Source organism: Saimiri boliviensis, chromosome 4, assembly GCF_048565385.1.
Source record: "Saimiri boliviensis isolate mSaiBol1 chromosome 4, mSaiBol1.pri, whole genome shotgun sequence".
In the NCBI taxonomy this organism is placed as follows: domain Eukaryota; kingdom Metazoa; phylum Chordata; class Mammalia; order Primates; family Cebidae; genus Saimiri; species Saimiri boliviensis.
The window spans coordinates 54,283,743-54,306,400 of record NC_133452.1 but is presented as its reverse complement, the minus strand read 5'-3'; the positions used below and the strand labels follow the sequence as shown (position 1 = coordinate 54,306,400).

General features: G+C 32.9%; 1 long non-coding RNA gene across 2 annotated transcripts in view; it reads right to left on the bottom strand.

Annotated features, from left to right (window-relative positions):
- Positions 1-398: 398 nt before the first annotated feature.
- LOC141584275 (uncharacterized) overlaps positions 399-22,658 on the bottom strand; it is a 752,462-nt gene continuing 730,202 nt past the window's right edge. For both annotated transcript variants that reach the window (XR_012517208.1, XR_012517207.1), the window contains one exon: positions 399-466. This is a non-coding gene — a long non-coding RNA (uncharacterized LOC141584275). The remainder of the gene's footprint in view (positions 467-22,658) is intronic.

Here is a 22,658-nt window from a genome sequence, read left to right as displayed (position 1 = left end):
CAAAAACTGTTAACAAGAGGAAGATTCTATGAAGTCGTTCACACTGCAGATAAATCATATTTTTAACAATTTATATTTTCTGAAAAAATATGCAGATAAATTTTTGAATTCTCGCATATTTTAGATAAGGCTATTTTAGTGAAAAAGCTGTCTAACACAAAGTGAAATTAAGTACAAAAAAGTCTAAATATTTTTAAACTGGAGAAAGGGCTCTAATGAAAATATTTACAAATCAAGTTCATTTCTGCTTTAAACATAGAATATTACACATACTTAGAAACTAGAATGATTAATAGAGATGTGAGAATAGAGACAAATTTCTCTTTTTTTGAAATTTGTGAGACTTATTTCTCAAAATATTTTAAAAACAGACATTTTGACCTCATTGGGCCCTTACCTGATAAATTCCATGAAGATAATCGAACTCACAAAAATGTGATCATTATACTTGTAATTAGCAAGAGTTCTGCAAAAAAGGAAAATAAGAAGATTAATTTTCCTCTAGCAAAATTGAAATAGAGTCTTTGAAGCAGTTCTTTGGATAAGGAATAAAGAATACACCTAAATATTGATGCATATTTAAACTACATCTGTGTTTTCTATCACCACACACCCAAACTCCAAGCAGTTTTAATTTTGAGCTAGAACCCAGCCAATATGTGAAGTGTTTCTGTAAGATCACAAGAAATAAAAGAAAACATAAACTGAAAACAGGGACAAGGGATCTCAAGCAAAATAACATGGAAAAAAATTATGTACATGAGAGAAGTTATTAAAGCAAAATTAGCCAGAGAGGTCAGCTTACTACAGTAACGTAATAAACAGTGGACTGCTTAGAGACTGAGTTATCTAATGGACAAAAATTTAGTTTGATAAAAATGTGACGCCTATAAACTGTGTAAGGGAGTCAACCTAAATGTTCTATACGTTTAATAAGCAAACTCTGGAAATCAGCTTGAAGGCAGGTGTCTGATTTTTTTCTTTCATTCATTCCCTGAAACAGGGTGAAGCAAATTGTAAGGCTAAATGTTTGATTAATAAAATAATAGAAAAAGAACATTTGTTTTGAAGTTAAACATTTGTAAAGTTCTTTTTTAAACCCATATATATCTCCATGTACCTTGCCTAACTAAATGCATGATTAAATACCCTCTGTTATACAGTCTATGAGAATCATGAAAACAAAATGAAATTAGGAGTACAATAAACTTTAACAGATAACCAATATACTTTTAACTAGTGTGAAATGATCACATATGTTAATTAAGACACAGTCTTTTTTCAAACAGGAATGGCAAAATTATAGCAAGATATTGAATATCTCTATCGTTTCATCTGTCCAGAGCTCCTATTTCTTCTGTAAACCACATCACTGCTTTTCTCTTACCCACCCAGTCACATGAAAAAAATGATTTATTATAAACTCCAGTACCCTGAAGAAAGTTGAATGTTTTAAGAATTGGCACCTGACTAAGCTTGAACAATTATAGACATTCTAAGAAATTTTAAAATGTAGAATTAGAGAAAAAATGTGTTCCTGTCTTCAGTTGCAAAACTCATGAAGTTTAGGAACTGTCGGTGCCTAAGTTCTCTAAAGAAGGAAGGATTCCTTCTGAGAAAAAGAATCCTACAAAGGAGTGGGAGGAGGATAGGGAGAAGGAGAGGGAGAGGGGGAGAGTGAGGGAGGGGGGAGGGGGAAGGTAAGGGAGAACCGGAGGGAGGATGGGGAAGGGAGAGAGGAAGGAAACCAGAAGGGAAAGGAAAGGAAACGCAGAGGGAAAGGAGAAGAGAAGGATGAGGGAAAAGGGAGAGGAAGGGGGAAGAGGAGGAGGGAAAGCGGGAGGAGGAGGAGGGGAGGAAGGAGAAGGAGGGGAGGGAGGAGAAGAAGGGGAGGGAGAAGGGAGAGGGAGGGCAGGGGGAGGGGGAGGGGAGGATAAGGGAGAGGGAGGGTGGATGGGGAGGGAGAGGGGAGGGTGAGGGAGAGGGAGGAGAGGAGGTGGGAGAGGGAGGGGGAAGGAGATGGGGAGATGAAATCAAAAGTCCTACCAGCTGCACCATGATAATCTGAAATTACACGAACCTTCTAAAACATTTCCCTTTTATGTCTATGTAGTTGGGTTTGATTTGAATTTCTTCCACTTGACACCAAAAAATTAGTGACTTATATACAGAAGTACAGAGACAAAGCAATAACAAGGGGAGAATTGCTTTAATGTAAAATTCTTAGCACTTAAACATAAGTTTTTCTTTTTTATTGCCAGATAACAAAATGTTTATTGCCAGCATTTTGATACATAGTTTTATTTAAAAATGCTATGAAGTATACTTAGCATTAAAAGATCACATTGGAACAACATTTTATCAAATTGCTCTAAGGAACAGAGTTGAATTTTTTTCATTGTATTTTACTTAAGTTCTGGGACACGTGTGCAGAACGTGCAGGTTTGTCACACAGAATGCATGTACCATGGTGGTTTGCTGCACCTATCAACGCAACATGTAAGGTTTCAAGCCCCATGTGCGTTAGGTATTTGTCTTAATATTCTTCCTCCCATTGCATTTTTTAATCCAAGAGAAAACAATCATTACATAAGTGTAAGGACTTGCTGAAAACCAATGGCAATGAGAAAGGGTTCTATTCACCTCACTTTATAGGCTCTGGGCATGCTTAGAGGGTGATCCTGCCAGAGAATCTCTATCCACTCAATATATTCTCACCTATTAAAGTTTTTAAAAGTGTTGCTTCAGAAAATGTTTTACTATTGACAGAGTGAAATATCACTGGTTTAGAAAGTTTCCACAGAGCTATTTCTCAGTCTAAATTCCAGTTTATGCTAGTTATTGTATGCAGTTTGCTAATATCACTAGCGGCTAATAAATCTGCCCATTCTTTTGGAAATGCTAACACAGAGATGTAGTACCAAATATATATAGATATAATATGGAATTATTAAAAGTTAAACAGAAAATGAGGTTAATTTTATTACTCCTCAAATCAATTTTTGGAGCAATTTAAACATGGCTATGAGTTTTCAAACAGGAGACACTGATCATAAAAGTTTTATGTTTTATCCATAATGATGGTATTGTATCTTCTCAAATTGGGCTTAAGTTGGGAAATATCTGTGATGAGAGAGACATAATATAGAATTGGAGCATGAATGTCAGAAACTAATAAAAGCCACTATAATAAATATGTTTATTTTTTAGCACTTTAATCAGTACAATTTAAAACAAAAACTCACTAAAAAGAAAAATAATTACCACAGATTAATATTTGGAATAAAGACAAAGCCATAGAATTTTTCACACAGTAGAAAATTTTAAAACAGCTTTTTAAATTACTATAATAAAGAATTTTAAAAAGCAAATGATTTAACTCAAGAAGCTATAATATAAATAAAAAATAAACAGGGAAAATATTAAGTAGAGCAAATTAAAGTATGAATTAATTGCCTATCATAAAAAAACCAGAAAGGATTGTTTAAAGTCTTATTCACTGACTATAAAGGCGAGCACAAAGAGAAACAAACCAACAAACCTCACCTTCTAAAATTAGAATTAAAAACCCCAAGTAAAGTACTAGCAATTGAAATGGAAAAAAACTTAAAAAGATGGATGTTCATGACTGGATAGCATTAATGCGAGGTATACAAAGATACTTCAACATAGGAAATCAAATCCAAAGCTGTATTTAAACTATATTAATTGTCAAAGGGGGAAATTTCTATGATTATCTTAATAGTTGCTAAAAAGTAATATTTTTTAGTGGCTAGAACTTACTATTTCCTATTGCCAGCACCACGGAGAGCTTTGAAGGAAAATATTATGAATATATAATAGTTGCACATTTTTAGAGGTTACATGTGATATTTTGATACAATTATGCAATGTGTAATTATCAAATCATGATAATTGAGATATCAATCACTTGAAATATTTATTTCTTTGTGTTAAGAACATCCCTAATCTACTTCCATAGCTATTTTGAAGTAGACAATGTTATTATTATTAACTATAGTCATCCTATTATGCTACTGAACAATAGATCTTCTTCTATCAACTGCACAGGAACAAAAACACAGCTAAAATTTTTTTTGATCAAATTTAACAGTACTTGAGCTTTTAAAAATATGAGATACATTAGTAATAGACCTGAACTTACTTATTTGGTGGAAACACTGGTCGTAATTGCAATGAATCTGTTGAGTCTTTGTGTATCTCTCTTTATTTGAATAGTCATACTTTTGGTGTGCACATACCAATATTGATAATTGGATGCTGCCTCAGACTTCACTGGAGCTGGACATGCACTATATTAATTTTCTAAAATATTAACATTTGCAAATTCTGAAACACATCTTGACTAAGGATTTCTAGTTGAAAAGTTTTAGAGTTATATCAATGGTGATTAAAAAAAATACTGTATATTGCCTCATAACATTCATTAAAAAGAAAAACCAATGAAATGTACCTAATTTACACTCCCTGCGAACATTATCCAAGAAACAAAATAGATGATCTCTTCTAGCACTCACAAAGACTACCTTGTAGTTTCACCTAATCAACACTTCTGCCCAGTGCTAAACTAGGTTAGTGCTGCTGGTTTTGGTAATCTAATAATGAAAACATATAGCATGTAATATATCTTTCTTTTGCTCATTATTAACTTTGTGAAACAACTTTTTTTGTGTGTGTCACTATATTTCATTCATTTTCTTTGCTGCACAGTATAGCATTGTATGGCTACAACACAGTTTATTTATGCATTCTGCTGTGGATAGATGTTTGCTTTGCTGCAGTTTGAGATTGCAGGATTTAATTTTATTTCTTTTCTTGTGTATATTTCTTGACTTTTCAAAATAAGCATGTTTTAAAATAATAAATAAAAAGTTTTAGACTAAAGTATTGATGTCATGGCAAATATGTTTTGAGTAAATGGGTATGGCCTTGATCTTCAACAGAAAATGCATGACATGCATAATACCAAACAATGGCTTATCTATAATCAATCAGCATAAAAAACATTCAGTACAATGGGAAATGGATATACAATGACAAAAAGTGTTGCTAGGTTTCCTGTTTGCTTGTAGCTGAGGAAACTAAAGGAATAAAAGAAAATAGATTTAGTTTAAACTTCTAGTTATTCTGTAATGCTAATCAAAATAATATTTGCATTTTGTCTTATTTATGCCAAGCACAGTACAGCAAATTTCACATCATATTTATTTTCATCCTCATCTCTTTCTCCTTTCTATCATTGTAAATTAATCCTCATCTATGACAGTATTTATGATACAGCATGCCACATTGTCCCCATCCACGGTTCTCTCATTCCTCCAATATGACATGGTCTTTGCTAGTAATACCTCTGGAAGAAACTGAGAGTCTAAAACATAAACTCCCTGTGGGGAAAGCAGAAGAAAAAGAGTCCAAATAGACACTGGGTGAGGGGAAAAACTGCATATTTCTCTGGATTCCACATGTGTACATGAGTATCTGTCAATAATATAGACAGATGACAGGTAGATAGATAAATAGGTTGATAGGTAGACATAGACTGATCATTCTGTTCATTCAAAAGCTTATGGATGTAACTTACTTAGAATTTCTTTTTAAGCTATTTTGTCTTTAAAGTTATAGCTGAAATAAATGCATGGTTTCAACTCTCTTATAAAGCATTTCTGGTAGATAAATAAGAATGAACAAAGTCATAATTATAATGACAAGAGAATATCATGAAACTAAATATGTAACAAGATATAGGTATTTGTTCTATCCTTAAATTGATAAGCAGTATGCTCTTTGTCCTGCTTAATAAGCAGTGTATTCCTTTAGTATATGTACATTCTAGTCATGCTATGCAATTGTTGTAGTGATGCGTAATTTTGTCATCTATGTATGAATTTAGTATGTGCTAGTTTTGTGCCAAAACCAATATACCATACATAATTGATGCATTATGCTTATTCTGAGAGAAGCTACCATTATCAGTACAGTAATGTTCTAATTAACTTAAGAAACATGTATTATCAAAAACTGCAAAATCTTGAAAATAATTAAAATATAGGATCACCAAAATAAACGATAACGGGGCTATTTATTCAGGCAACTCATTGGTAGTAACCAAAATGTTTGAAAATATAGTAAACGAATTTTATGTTTGAATAATTTATAATATTTATGTAGTTTAGCCTGAGACAAAAAAATGTCAATTAGTATGATCAAAGCAAATCATCAGTAAAAATAGCTAATGCTGAAGTTTTTATAGATTTCTCCATATGCCCAACAGATTCAAGTCTTTGAGGTTCATAAAAAAGCCAGCAAAGAGTCCCTTTGTTTTCTTGTGACTTGAGGCATACTTATCAATTTGAATCTTTATCCTTTTTTTTTAATAGGTAGTGATTGATATTTAAGAAGTATAGATATTAAGGAGTTAGTAGCACTTTTAAGTTGCTAATATCTTAGAAAAAAAATATTTCATATTTAAAATATGGAGAGAATTAGAGTCAGATTTTTCATAGAGCAAAAGAAAATACAATTTTTGTCTTGACTTGTATTCTTGCTGGATTTTGGTTTGGTTTGATTTTAATTTAAATATAGTAAACATCAGTTTAACAGGTCTGGCTTGTAGTACAGAAATAATATGATCCAAAGAATACTTTTAGTGAGGCAGAAATTATGAGACTTTTGTTATATTTAAGACCCCAAATTACACACTTATTTCAGTTTCAGAAATAATTGATAAGAATCTGCCATGATGGGATTCTTCCAATAAAAAGATAAATTTAATTGACAAAGTTTGATTGTATAGTTTATCCTCTAGGGACACTGCAGATATAGTTGAGGCAATTTTTTGGATGAAATTCTCACAACCAATTTGTTTCAACAGAAATATATAGAAAATATCCTACAAGTACTGTGTTTATTCTATTTCTTGGATAGACAAGAAAAAAACAAAATAAAACAAATGTCAAGTTGGTTTATCCATGACAGATGTTGTAATAGGGAAAAAAGAAAAGAATAACCTTGCAATGGTCTGCAAGTGCTGACCCAAGCACAGATTGTTGTAATACCTAAACTTATTATTAAAATTTGTCTCATCATATAAAATAAAGCAGTTGAACCAATAAGTGTTACACCCCATTTATAATAAGCTGGTCTTAGGGGTTTGTAAGCCAAAAGAAAGTCAGTCCTATTGTTTATGTTATCAGCTTGGGGTTAAAAAACTTAAGGACAGAGACCAATACCTTGCATGCAATAAGATCATGATTCTTGCAGCCTACAGAGTCGCCCTATGACAGTGCATAGAAGTGCAAAGGTAGGAAATATTAAACTGCATTTTTCCCCTGCCTATCTTATTTTGGTTAAATCAGTAGTATTTAAATCAAAAATAAACTTAAGAACCTAGCAATTTTTGAATTCTGTGAATTGACCATTTTTATCCTGTTTTGTGTTAGCATAAGCATTTTGATATACATTAAACATGAATAAATCTTTGATGCTAAATCAGTCTTTCTTGCATTTTCTAAGAAATATCATCATCAATGTACATGTTTTATTCAAATATGTCTTCTAGGAAGTTACTACCATGGATTTTGAATCCAGCCCCTGCTAGATGAATACTCAGCCTTCAAATATTTTGGAAAAAAATTAATAAATTATGTACAAATGCATTTACACAGAGAAATATATGTATACATTTGAGAAAAGTAAACTTTACTATGTGGAAATAATATTTTCAAAAACTAGATTACTTTAGTAAATGCTTTCTAATTAGGATGACTTGCCAGCGATAAACATTTTAGTTATGAGAGCTACAGTGAGTGGGAAAATCTCGAAGAAGCTACCTTAAGTGCCATTTTCTCACATCTACTGTAACCGCTTTAGACATTCTACTTTCCTCCACCATGGATTTCTGAAATTTCAGTGTACACAAATGGTCAGATTGTTTTTAACTACATACTTAAACACGTTTAGAACTTCTAATTATTACCTAAATGTCTATTTGTTTGGCAACCACAAAAACAATGAATAAATGTTTATTCAAATAGGGCTTCTCAAACTAACTGCAAATAAGGGCTCTTTTAAAAATTTTAAATTAATCATAGATTGATACCTTTATAAAAGTGACTGAGTATGAATGACTAGAAAAAAGATTTAAGAAAGCAGAAGCCAATCACAAAATACTACATATTCTATGTTTTCAATCACATGAAATGTCAGAGATAAACAGAGACAGAATGGAGATTACTGGGTTGTCTATGACTAGAGGAAGCCTGGATAGTAGCTGCTAATGGGTACTAGGTTTATTTTCAGGGTGATAAAAATGTTCCAAAATTAGATTATGGTGATGGCTGCAGAAATTTGTAAATATGCTAAAAAACAGGAATTAATACACTTTAGATGGGTACAATTTATATCTAAATAAGTCTGTTTTAATAAAAGACATGCAAAATACAATGATTTTATTACTGAACTCAGAAGATGACAGATTACATTTCAGTGAATATAATAAAACACATACAACATGCCAGAAAAAAAGGAACAATAGTAATTATACCGGACATTAAATTGAACATTTTTCAGAATGTTGAGCGAGAAATTAAGTATAGATTATAACACTTTCACTTCTGTATTCACTCAACAAATGACTGAGTTAACTATGTGAAAGACTCTAGATCCAGAGGATAAATAACATTTAAACATTCACCAAAGTGAAGCAAGATAGTAAGCAATACTTTTTATGTAAATACTATATATACTGGCATTGTATAATAAACACTGTAAAAGAAATTACAGGTAGCTAAGGAAGGACAATGTAAAAGGAAATAGTTTAGGCTGGGAGGAGCAGTGTTGGTATAGGAGAAAGGCAGTTGGAAACATTTATCAATAAGATAAAAATTAACCAGAGGAGGGGAGAGATTCCTACAGAAGCACTGGCTTGAATAAATGCTTTGAGATTAAAACAAACAAACAAACAAACAAACAAAGAAAGCATGGCCTATTCAGAGAACTGAGAAAGTCCCTTTGTGAAGATATATTGTGAATGAAGGAAGACGATTCTAGGTGAGGCCAGAGTAGTTGAAAGGAAACAGGCTATTTCTTTTGTATACTACAACACAGATTTTGAATTTTAGCCTGAGTGCAATTGCAGTAGTAGAAAAGTCCATTTTGATCCACTTTACAGTTTCAAAGATTGCTGGCAGTTATCTGGAGAATGGACTAGGAGGGGAGGTAAAATGTTTAAAATAAGTATTCTTACAAGTTTTGTGCCTGCAAACCCCCCCAAAATTGAAGAGTACCCTTCTCCTCAAAATAAACCTGTAGTGAAGCTGCATAACTACAAACATCTCCATAGATATGTGAATCTGGGTCACTGCCTATTTCCTGCCTAGTTATTAATCCATTCTATCTCATCATCTAGTAAATGTAACACTGCATGCATATTTGTATGTTTACGCTTGTATATATATCATAGCATTTTAAACACTTGCTTTTTACCTTCTTTCTTCACAACTTATGTGAATCAACCAGCTTAAATCAACTGAATTCCTAATTGAAGTTATCCTTTGATTTTAGCATGAGAAATGATTTGTACCATAGTCTCAGTTGTATTTCCACTAATAAAAAACATTTTAAAGGTTTTCATTCATTTTAAAGTAATAAGAGCAAAATATGCTATAAATTTAAAATAATTGCATGAATTTACTTATATTACAGAGATGTCAACACTGCCAAAGATATCAATGTCACCATGAAATATCTTAAAGTATTTGTTAAATGAAATATAAAATGTAATACAGTGTATATGGAATTAAAATATATATTTATATATGTATAGAGAATGCCACATATGCATTTATATTTATATGTAAATATAGAGAATGCACATACGTAAGTATCCACACATATACAGAACACAGACACATTGTTTAGGGTTGTCAATGTTCACAATATGCATTGTGTAACAGTACAGCTAAGACAGATAAAGATACCTTGTTTCTCTCTACAGTCTGTTTGTTTACCTACTACCTGCACTATCACTCTTCTCAAGGTCATCTATATTTTAACCTGAGCTCTTTACCTACCTTTTACTCTGTCCTCTGTATACATGTCTAGTATTCACAATTTCAAATTGTATCCCATCAGTTAATTTTAAAAGAGCTTAAATATTTTGTGCCAGAATATTGACCATATCACTATCATATTATGGATTATGTGCTATTATGAATTAGTACAATAATGAATTACACTAATTTTTTCTCTTAGTTTGCATATTGGACATAAAGGTTATAAAGCATGCTCTATAAATACATGCAAACATGCAAATTAGCTATTGCATTTTCATCTAACACTGAAGAAAAAAACAATAACAAAGCACAGAAATGTAATAATGTAAATAACACCCCCAAAGGGCATGAAACCAAATTGGGTATCTGGAAAGGTAGTCATATTTAATTTACTTGGATTATTATCCAATCTATCTTGTCTAACTTTTCAAAGAAATTAGCAATGTATCATTCCATTAAATTTAAGCAATCAATTTTAGAGATGTTTTGGTCACTATCAGTTAATGATCAATAAGTATAGTAATTTACCTATTATCAGGATAACCTCAGGTTGACAGATATTTTCAAATACATAGTGTATTTAATCTTGTCACTATTGTCAATTGAAGTTTTTGCACAGCAGCTGTTCTCAGTCTTTTTAGTTTCAAGACCTCTTTGGATGCTTAAAAAGTATTGAGGATGCCAAAGAACTTTGATTATGTGGTTTGTATATATTGATACTTATCATTTTAGAGATTAAAACTAAAAAGTTCTTTATTATGTAAAATTTAAAATAAGACTATTATATATTAACAAATATTTTATTAATATTAAATATTAGAAACTTTTACTTTCTAAAAATGCAGTAAGAGAGGCATTTTTGTAGATATTCTTTAACATCTATATTAACAGAAAAGAGCCTAAGACTCTTATCTGTTTTGCAATCATTTCTTGGTGAAACGTTGTTTTACTTGACCTGTATAAAGGCAATACAGCCTCATACAAATGTAGCTCGGAAAGGGAGGAGTACTTTAGTAGTGATAGCGGCAAGAGGCAGTCAAATGCCTAGGCAGATAGGAAAGGTTCCCTAGTGAAACCTGACCTTCAAACCAAAGCTAGTTTTAAGCAAGAAAACCAAACTATGAATAGTGGATAAATCCACAGACCAGATTGAGAACTTCTCTTCCTGTTTGGCCCACTTGCCTCTGATTGATCCCCACTCTTCATCTACTTTTTCATATACCCTTCCTTAATTGGTTTTTTACAATGTCATGCCCATCTAAAGTGATGCCATGTTTTAGCCTTTTTGCATACCCACAAACCAATTGGCATAGCTCGCCCATTCTGAGCTCATAAAATCTCTGGATTAAACCACACTTTGGGACTACTCCCCTTTGAGTGGGAGCAGGGGGCAGAAAGTACCCAACTTCAGGTAAGGGGGCTGCCCAACTCAGGCCCCCCTCTTCACTGAGAAATGTTTCATTGCTGAAAACTGTTTCATTGCTCATCCCCCTGTTGTCTTCTCTGCTCACTCCCCAGTTGTCAGTGCAACTTCATTCTTCTTGAATACAGTACAAAAACCCAGGACCCGCTAAACGTTGGAATTAATCAAGGCTGTAGCACTGTAGCCCTCCACTTTCTGCCATTGCTATGTGGTCAACTCATGCAATAGGAAGCAATGGCAGAGCCAGGCCAGCCCAGGAGCCGTGGGTCAGAGTGGGGTGGTGGGACTGAACAAGCTGTAATACAAACGGGCTTAAGCACACCCAGTCTAGCCACAGGCTGAGTGCAGATTCCGCAGTGAGCATGGGATCTGGGCCAGAGTGCAAGCCAGGCACAGAATGCTGAGCCAAGAGGATGGGGTACCACCAGCAGTGAGCCCAGAGTCAAGCAAGTCTTGGGCAAGGGTTTTACCAGCCACAGAGGTCTGCAGCTGGCAAAGAGACATCAAAAATCTTGGGTCAGTAGGTTTTTCAGATAATTATGGATATTCTTCTTTGATACCACATCAAAATTAACAAGTGATTTGGAATCTGAAACTATGTCAATATGCTTTTTATACACAGTCATATTAAAATCCACTGATCTGTCTTGGACGTTGGAAGTTTCTTTTACCTATTCCTCAATTTGTTAGTCATTTGGAAAATACTGGTTCATTGAATGACACAGATGTTCCATATTTTGACACTTCTCATTTTACAATATCATAGCATTTGTTGGTTAACGTTATCACCTGCACCTATCTCCTCAGAAAAGGTTTTAAGGATTGGGAAGCTGTCAAGATAACATCAGTTGTCACAAGTTTCCAAAATTCTAATTTTCACTTGAAATCTCAGATGCCATCATTGGTAACAAATATAGTCATAGTCATTTTCCTTAAAATTGCAATTTTCATTCATTTTTAAGAAGGTATCTGCAAATACCTAAATTTGAATAATCATATTTTGTCAGTTAGTCTTTCAAATAAAAATGGTGGTCTAAGAGGAAAGTAACAAGCTCACAACTCAAACAATTACATGAGTGCTTTTCCTGGAAACAGCCATAATACTTCGGTTTGTAGCAGAATTACTATTTGTATAATTCCCATTTAGCCACACAGACCATATTCTGTGAGACTTAGAAAAATTAAATGTAGATATTTAATAACATTAATAATTTTTATTGCTTCACCAAGGATTTTCTTACGTATGACTAGCTTTTGTTTCCTTGTTTGTCTTGCAAATGCATAGCAAGGAAGATACAACAATGACTGATATAGTTGGGTGCTGCTGCTCTGGTGTCAGCATTTTTATTCACCATTACTTTTGCACCATCAGTGCAAATGTCAACACAGTATAAAGGTAAATAATGTATTGTTATTATTAGGCTAGTTCTTAAGCTAGTTCTTAAGTAGCCTAATAATAAGTTGTCTAAGCCCTTAGACTACTTGAAAAGGTATCAAATACTTGCAGCTGTCTGCAATACACATTAAGAGAACAATAGATATATAAAAAAATAATAAGTCAGCATTTAACAAGAAAAAGAGAAATCCTCAAAAGCGCATTGCCTAGGGTGAGCACTAAAATGAGGAATACAGCTAAAAGAGGAAAACGTATTGTTTAAGTGTAGAAAAATGGGCCAGTTATGGTGGCTAATACCTGTAATCCTAGCACTTTGGGAGGCTTAAGTGGGAGAACCACCTGAGGTCAGGAATTAAAGACCAGCCTAGCCAACATGTCTACTAAAAATACAAAAATTAGCCAGACATGGTGGTGGGCACCTGTAATTCTAGCTACTCAGGAGGCTGAGGCAGGGGAATTGCTTGAAGCCGGGAAGTGGAGGTTGCAGTAAGCCGAGATTGTGCCACTGCATTCCAGCCTGGGCAACAGGAGCTAAACTCTGTCTTGAAAAGCAAAAAAAGTGTAGAAAAACAAGCACTACCCTTGTCAATCACAGGATAGCTCCATCATCATTATTCTCGACAAGCCTTTACACCCATCTTCACAGCACTCTATTTGCAACTCCAAGTAAAGTTTGCATCATGCTAATAAAATCATACAGACACAGAGCAGAAGGAATTTTTTTTCTGGTAAATATTTCCTCCTACACTTAACTTGTTTCTTTTCCTTTTCCATAAAAAGACAATCTCCTACCTATACACAAACATGTTGCAAAGACTAATTAAATAATAAAAATACAGAAAATATTTTATGTTCCCTAAAAAAAGTACCATTTTCTTTTATTTATTATTATTATTTTGTAGTGCATAGGTCTCACTATATTGCCCATCTGGTCTTGAACTCTCAACCTCAAGTGATCTTTCCTCCTCTGCCTCCCAAAGTGCTGGGATTACAAGCATGAGTCACTGTGCTTAGCCACAAAAAAAAAAAAAAAAAAGCACTATTTTACAGGCTATCATTCTGTGATGTTTGAAACTCAACTTTTGACAACTTGCTGATTTTCTAAGTTTAGCCTTCATCTGGCATGACTGTACACTAAGGATAGGGACTTCTAATATGCAAATGAGGCTGTTCTGAACTCCAATTGTAGAGGGTCCAAAACGTACAAGCAGGAGGGTAGCTAATGGACTTTGTTAATATGAGATAAATCTGAATTTAGACTCAGACTTTGATATTATTTAAATTCACTTAAAGATGCAGTTTATTTCCTTCCCAAAGGGTTGATTGGGTCTAATGGTTTTTTATTTGTATTAGCAGTTGTTCTCATCAGAGAGAAGGACAGACCGTAACCTGTTTTCTGACTGCCATGTCATTAGCCATGATCAAGTTCAGTATGCCCAAATACAAACAGAAAAATTAGCCTAGAATATTCCAGGTAGCAATCAGTTTTGTCTATTAACTTGAAGTTGACAGTATGCTTTTTCACCAAATAAAGATGAATAATGCTTTTATTTTTAAAATTTTAATTTGACTTTTTAATTAATAATATATTAACATAATTCAAATTTCAAAAGATATATAAGCATATTCAGTAATATTCTGACATCCAATCCTGTCCCTACCCACCTACTTCATCCAAGAAGCACACAGTATTATAACGGATTAGAAAAAGAAAATTTCTGACATTTTTCCCTTGTTGGAGTTTTTCGAATGCTACGTATATAAGAAACAGAGAGATTTTTGATAACCTTTAAATCTGCAAGTACCATATCTTTTCCATGTTGAGCAAAATATCATACTTCAATTTAGAGGATGTTTAAAAATACTGCTTTCTGAAATTTGATTGTAAAGGAAAAGTTTAGTTAAGAAGTTTCACATGAAAGTATTTTGCAGTTGTTTAAGTTCAAATTAACGAAGCAGTTGGAGTATCAATTTGTATCAGTTTTTCTAGGATTATATTTCTTTCTTCAGTGTCAGTGGTTCTTGTAAATCTATAGAACTAAAAAAAATGTATTTCAAACATTGTAGAAAGTTTGAAAATCTAAAATCTAATTATAATCTAAAATCTAATTCTGTTCCAAAGAAGTAAATTATTAATACCAAATAGATATGTGATATTGTTTAACCCATTTACTAAGGAAGTAAATGCATTGAAAATGATCTAAAGCATTTTTTTTTCTAATTTCATGGAATAACTTTGCACGCACTGTAAAAGAAATTAGTATGCTCAGAGAGTCTTCTTAACCCTAATTTATTTCTTTGGAAATTAAACTGTACACATATATAGGTTTTGAATTAGTTTTTCAAGTTAAATAATCATTTTAAAACAAATAAGCTAGTTGTACTTTATTTTGAGAAACAGAACATTTACACTGTTCTTTTAAAGATGTAGCAAGAAAACTAAAAGTGAAAACAAGGGAAGCATTTTAGCTTCACCTCTCACCAAACACAACTAGTTCTAAAAGCTATGACTATAATTACAACTATAAGAACTTCTTCTTGAGCAAAGTTTTATTTCAGAAGAGTCAAAATTTATTTGTTCATTAAAATTCTTTTTGAAGAAACAGAAAAGTAATATTACATGTTGACCATATGACATGATTTCTTCTTTTGCTGCATTAGTTCTTAGAATTTTTAGAAAGTAAAAAATTATTACTAAACACAAAGAATTTCAAAATAGATATCCACCAAAATAAGATCAAGCTGTTCTACTAATATGTGCATTTTAGATATTAAAAGTTCAGTTTCATTACATTTCTGCAAAATTATGTGAATTTTATTCTAAATTCTTTTGATTTTTCTCTTTATGAAAAAAAAATCAAGTCACTTCCCAAGTTATGGATACTTATACAAAAGGCAATTGAGTATTTAGTCTTGCTCCTCTTGTTGTCATTATCCACAACATTTCTTTCTGGAAGATTAAAAAAAAAATAGTCTACATTTTTCTGTGCATATTTTCTGGGGGCTGGGAGGAAGCAAAAAACAAATAAATAAAATAAATATCAGCCATATGATGAGAAAATGCAAATTTACTCAGTGAATATTGCTGCTGAAGCTATGTGGCTTTTATATTGAGTGAGTGTTTCAAACAGATTTTTTTCCTCTGTTTATGGAAAAAATTGTGAAAAATTTAAAAATAATTGTGGAAAATTTTTTTGTCTCATATGGCTATAAAGACTGTTTATATTAAAAGTTTAATTTTTCTGAACTATATGCTGACTTTCCTTTATGACTCCAAGGAAGAATTTAAAAACTAATTTTACAATCTACTTTTTTCAAGTAGCTTTTTCTGCAAAACTGAACCATTATCTTTTTATATTAAGATGTGAGATTTGAAAGATAATTGATTCCATTTCTAAATGTCAATATGTTTATTTAAAGACCTTATTTACTTTGCTTATCTATTAATCCATTTACCTATTGGATAAATGTCTTATCTGTAATTTTGTCCTTTTCCAATACATCACTTCTTATGAGGACACCATTCTTATTTATGTCACCATAATTCAAAATTTGATATTAAATGATTAGTTTCTGTTCATAAGAATATTTTCTAAGTTTAGTTGATTTGCTGACTAAAATTTATCAATTTGAAAATTAATATTAAACTATTGTCATTTTCAACAATTTCTTTCACTACTCAGGTTCACAGACCTAGGCATGCTCTCACTGCTCTGAACTATATATCATCATTTTATAGTGATTCTGGTGAAAAAATGTCAGTGTCTTAACTCAACTTATAAAAGTTGAAGAGTTTATAAAGTATAGAAGAAAATATATCTGTGATTCAGCTGTTCATTGTATGGGCTGCACTAGCCTCAGTGTAGGATTCTTATGATGGAAAGTAATCATCTCTCTGTCCTTGAGGCTGAGGACTTATGATATAATGATGACCAGATGGCACTGAGAGGTCTGCCATCAATTTGAGTTTCCAGAAATAGCCCATCTTCCCATACATTAGTTCAGTTTAGGATATGGTATATATGTGCATATAGTTTCCAAATAAAATATTTGGGGTGGTAGTTAGCCAGAAGCATAGGCACAATCATTGAACTCAAAAGGGTACTTCTGTAGTGTTGTGAACATAAGATTGTAGCATGGTCCTCCATGGAAGTAAAGATATGTGTTCACTGTTACTGCCACAAAAACTGTTATTGTAAGCACAGTTATAAAAGGGGCTGTTTTCTTTCTCATTTAAAATCTACTCCTGCTCATCTGAGTTCTGTGCTTCAGAAATGTATACAATACTAACAAAAAACTGAGAAAATTCTTGCTAATGCAGGTAGATAATAACAATTATCACTATTACTAGCTATGCCATCACAGTCACTACCAAAATTATCTAATGTATACTATGTACTATGTTAAATAATTTAAATACCTAGTATCATTTTATCATCACAACAAACCAACAGGTAGGCATTGTCTCCAGTTTACAGATAGAGAAACTCAAGGTTTTGTTAGTGTATCTGTCAGTCCCTAAAGAAGGTGCTATTTACAGAGTATGAGCAGGGTTAGAAGAACTAGCAAGGCATGGCCAAACACTCAGGCAGGAACAATAGCATGAAGCCATCATATTTGATATCGAAAAAAGCATGGAAAAGGAATATGACATCTGTGAGTCTGAGAAGGGGAGATGCCCATACTAATAAGAGGTATGTGTGGGAGGAAGCTGGCTACTGCCAGGCTGATGTAAGACTGGGCAGGAACAAGCTGAATAAGTAACTGACCTCTTGTTTCTTTCACACTCTGGATGTCATCAAGTGGTTCTTATTGGGTGTACCTGCCTGCAACCCAGAAAGCAAGTTAGCAAGGTATGGCAGCCCACGGAGCTCAGGCTCTAGGGGCACAGAAAAGTGGAAAGGAGTGATTATTATACAAAGAATAATCACCAGAGATGATTGGTTTACATGCAAGTCAACAGCACAGCTGGAATTCAAGTGCAGTTTTGTTTTCTCCAAAAGCAAAACTCTTAACCTCCATATACATTTAAAAGTTCATTAGACTGGAGATTAAGATTAGACGATGATCTAAGAAGAAATTAGAAATAACCGGAGAAGAAAAAACCAGAACTAATTGTTTCTTCTGCTTTCTCTTTCAAGAAGTAAGGGCCATTTATAATGTTAAAACTCCTTTCCTCTTAAAAAGCTACAGTAGAGACAATGGTGACGAAGATAACTACGATAATGATGATTAGAACGATAGCTCCTGGCAATTTGAATTTTGTAAATAGAATCACTTCATGCAGACTAAATTTAAGTTTCTTAAATCAAAAAGAAAACCTCTCAGCTGCATATGACTTATAGCAAAGAGCTGTTGATTCACACTTGCTGGATAAAACAGCTGATGCCCTATAGCTCCCTGTGGTTTACGAGGGAAGAGTGTGCCGCATTGGGGAATTCGTGTGAACTGCCCACTATGTTCAGCAACTACAGGCATCACTTTTACATACAAATTGGTTTCAAAGTGCTTTTATATCACTGGAGTTGTTTTCAGTTATAAGTCTCTAGATATTCATGTTCTGCATTTTACCATATCTACAACCATACAAATAATACTCTTTTGTTCTGACTTGTTCTTCATTTGTAATATTAAAAAATCTATTTCTGAATTTCTTGTTCCAGAGTAAATATGTTCTTATAAAGCAAGCAAAGTTATTCATTCACTTTGTATTTATTGACCACCTACAGTGAACCAGACATTGTTCTGGACACCAGGAATCTAGTAGTAAGTAACTCAATCAAAAAATCCCTTATCTCATTCTAATAGATAGACAATAATAAGATGTATAAATAAAATATATATTATATGATGACAAGGGATGAGAACAAACAAACCAAAACAGAAGAGGGATTAAAAGGGTCAGGGGTGATAGCACAACAGGATAACTATGGTCAATAATAATTGCACATTTTAAAATTTAATCAGTTTGTAACACAAAGGATAAATGCTTGATGGGATGGATACCCCATTCTTCATAATGTGATTATTATGCATTGCATACCTGTATCTAAACATCTGATATACCCCATAAATATACCTACTACATACCCAGAAAAACTAAAAATTAAAATAAAAATATATCAGGGGAAATATATTTTCATTTCTTACTAATATTTGGAAAAAGAAAAAATAAATAGTAAATACTGTGATAAACAGATTATGTGATGTACTTCCTATGCATTATCTAATAGAAAAATCCCCTTTCCTAATGTATCTTTTAATTTACCAGAAATGTGGATTTGAAGACATTATGACTATAAAGCCGTATTCTCATTTTGCTCCAGAACAACTCTTCCTTTTGTAGATTCATTTCTTTTGTAATATACTTTCATACCACTATGGAGTCTGAAATGTGCCTACTATAGAAAAAAAAAAATCTACAGAAGTAATCAGTTATCAGAGTTAGGCTTTTTTTCTTCTTCTTTTTAAACTACAGTAATGTTATAAATAATTGGCATTTCATTTTATAGTATCTTGTTTTTTTAGGTTTCAAGTTTAAAAATAATATAGAAATTTATGTTTTATTATATTTCTTTTTATTTCCTTTTGGGGGGCACAATTGCCATTACTCTTAAATATAGATGTGGCAAAAGGATAAATATGTAATTATTAAATTTAAAACAATTTCATTTGAAATTTATAATGGATGACTTTAGGTAATTGAAAATAATAAGAATGAAAAATAATTCACTTTCCAAATTCATTGGTAAAAGTAGATCACATATGTAAAATTGTTCAATTAACTACCTTTCAATAAATTCTCTCTATAGATATTGTAAAGCCAATGTCTATATAGGATGTTGGACTGCAGTAATTTTAAAGAATGATCCTTCTCAATAATAAACAATGTTTTTAAAGAAAGCAATAGAACAGAAAGCACCAAACCAATATTGGACAACTATTGTGTAATGGCTAAGAGCAAATATTTCAATTGTAGAGAAATATAAGTGCATGACCTTTGCTACTTACCAGCTGAGTGACACTGCATAAGCAGACTATATTTTTCAAGTTTATTTTGTCTTCATAAAATGAGGAGAAGGGTACTTGAATAAATGTTTCTATTTGGATTAGATGATAAAGGCATTGAAATTATTAAACCCAAGTTTTGGCTTGCAGTAAGTGCATAATAAGTGTTGGTTTTTATTATAATGATCCAGATTGGTGATGGATGCAGCATTTTGCTACTACTCTTCACATTATTTCCAGGAAAAGATTGAGGTTTTGAAATCAACCCTTCCAGCAAAACTGTAAACTCTGTGGCAACTGTGTTTGGAATTATAGGCAGAAAACAGATCTATGAGATATGCAATTCTCAAGAGATTTATGCAAAATTGCAGAAAATATATATTATAAATAATTTCAGCTCCTTTTCTTTGGGAGAAGAAATGTAAATCTTGATGGACACAAACACGTTTTTCTTAGCCAATGCTGAAAAGAGAATCACATCAAAATAAAAATGCCAAGAGCAATGGTTATGCACAATTAAGTTTCAAGAATACTGGAATTTAATGATTCATCTGGGCATAATATAATCTCTATGCCTCACATGGTATACTTAAATAAATTTAATGACAGCCAGCACACAATAGTACATACAACAAAAGAGACTCAACACCTAAGAGATGAGAGCTATCACTGAGTGAGTATCACCTGGCATACAGACGGGACTCAAGAAGACATCAACAGAGAGTCAGCAGGTGGATGGGGTATCAGCACTAAACCATCTGGCTGTGAGTGAGTCCACAGCAGAGCTGAGCTGGGAACAGGTGAATCAGATATGGAAAAAGAGGAATATTGGCTCTGTTTTGTCATCAGGTGGCTGTCTCTGGTGCTGTCTGCGGAGTAGCAGGCAGTTTATTTGCAGGCAGCTTCTATGTCTGGAAGCATAATGATGACAGGTAGACTTAAAGGCACTGGATAACATTTTTCTATTTTAAAGGTGATAATGTTGAGAAAGAAACAGATTTCAGAGAAACTGTTTTTTCTTCATATGTTTTTGTGTAGAGTGATACTTTCAGATAAACTTTATTCTTTGTCTTTTATCAGTATCATATCTAAACAATTCCAACACATGAAAATTGATTTTTACAGGAGGGCAACTAAAAATACACTGCTCTTTACTCTCATGTAAAAATACACTTCAGATTTTAAAGTTCATCAATAAATAGAAAATTTGATCATGCTCATTTTCAAATATTCATGTAGTAAAAGGTTAAGTAGCAAATATTGCCTGACATCTTCTGCCTGGTGGATCATGCAGTAGAAGGCATGGTCACTGCTCTCAGGGAGTTTTTCAGTCTTGGGACATTATGATTGTGCCAGGAGATCTGAGTGAACACTCCATAGCTAGGCTGACATGACTTTAAACACAATCTCCACTGTTTTTGAACTTTGTAATTATAAACCCATTACTTTACCTCCAAGGAATCTCACTTTTTCAAAACAGTGATATCTCTTTCACTAAATGTGATGCTATGCTTAACATCTTTACTAATAGTCTAATCATAAGTAACCCAAATTTTGTTAGTATCTGAAACAATAAACAATACAAGACAATAAAATTAAGTGTAAAATTTTATATATATATATATATATATATATATATATATATATATATATATATATGCCTGCAGGACACATGCTCATATCTGGGGTGTTCACTCACTGCGGTCTAATGTGCTCAGCATACAGCCTAATGGATATGGAAAATTTCACTCCAGCTAACACCTTTAATACTTTCTCTCTTTTTGATCCTGAGGTTTCTACAATGGATTGATAAACGTAAGATGAGAATCAAGCAAGGATTCTCCTCTTAATTTCCTGAGGGGAGATGAGATCATAGCCTTAATAATGACAGAATATTAACACACTTAAGTGGCTTCTTGGTGCCACTCTTTCAAAGCACCTTACATACTCTGACTCATAATTATCCACATAACACACATAAGAAAACTCGGGCACATAGAAGTTAAATAAGTCACCTAAAATTATAAAGATAGTAAACAGAACAGAAATAGGAACTCATGTGGTCGTATTGGTGTCCTTGCTACTATAAGAGAGTTTAAATAGCATTGGAACTGAACTTTGAAAGGAGAATAAAACTCACGCGGCCAGAGATGGAAAAAAACAGGAATAATTTGAGGGATGAAAATCAACGTTAATTAGAAGAGAGAAGATTCCCTGGTTAAACCTTTCCACAATCCCCTGTTATCTGTAGCCTAAAGCCACATCAAAGGTGGGGGTGGGGAGGGAGGGGGGAGAGAGAAAGAGAGAGAGAGAGAGAGAGAGAGAGAGAGAGAGAGAGAGAGAGAGAGAGATGAGAGATCTGACATAGACAGAGATAGCCAGTCACTAAACTTCACCAGCCTACATCTATCTTCACTGGCATCTCTCAAAATTATAAATATTTTAGAACATTTTGTTTCCTTTATTTCTCCCTTACATTCTCCAGCAGAACTTTAAAAAAATTTTAAAAGCACTCCCCACTCTATCCCATTTTTAAAGGTTTGCTAATACAACTTATATTGAAAATTTCTAACTATTCTATTTTTAATCCACTTGAACTTAACCAAATATTGGAAATAAACCTATATTTTTAAATGATACTCCTATCCTCTGAGGAATACAATAGACCAAGTTCTCTGTATAGTCCTGAGGTGAATTAAAGTTGATTGTTGGCTCTTTCCATCTGGGTTCCAGGAAAACGTGGCTCACTAAAAACATC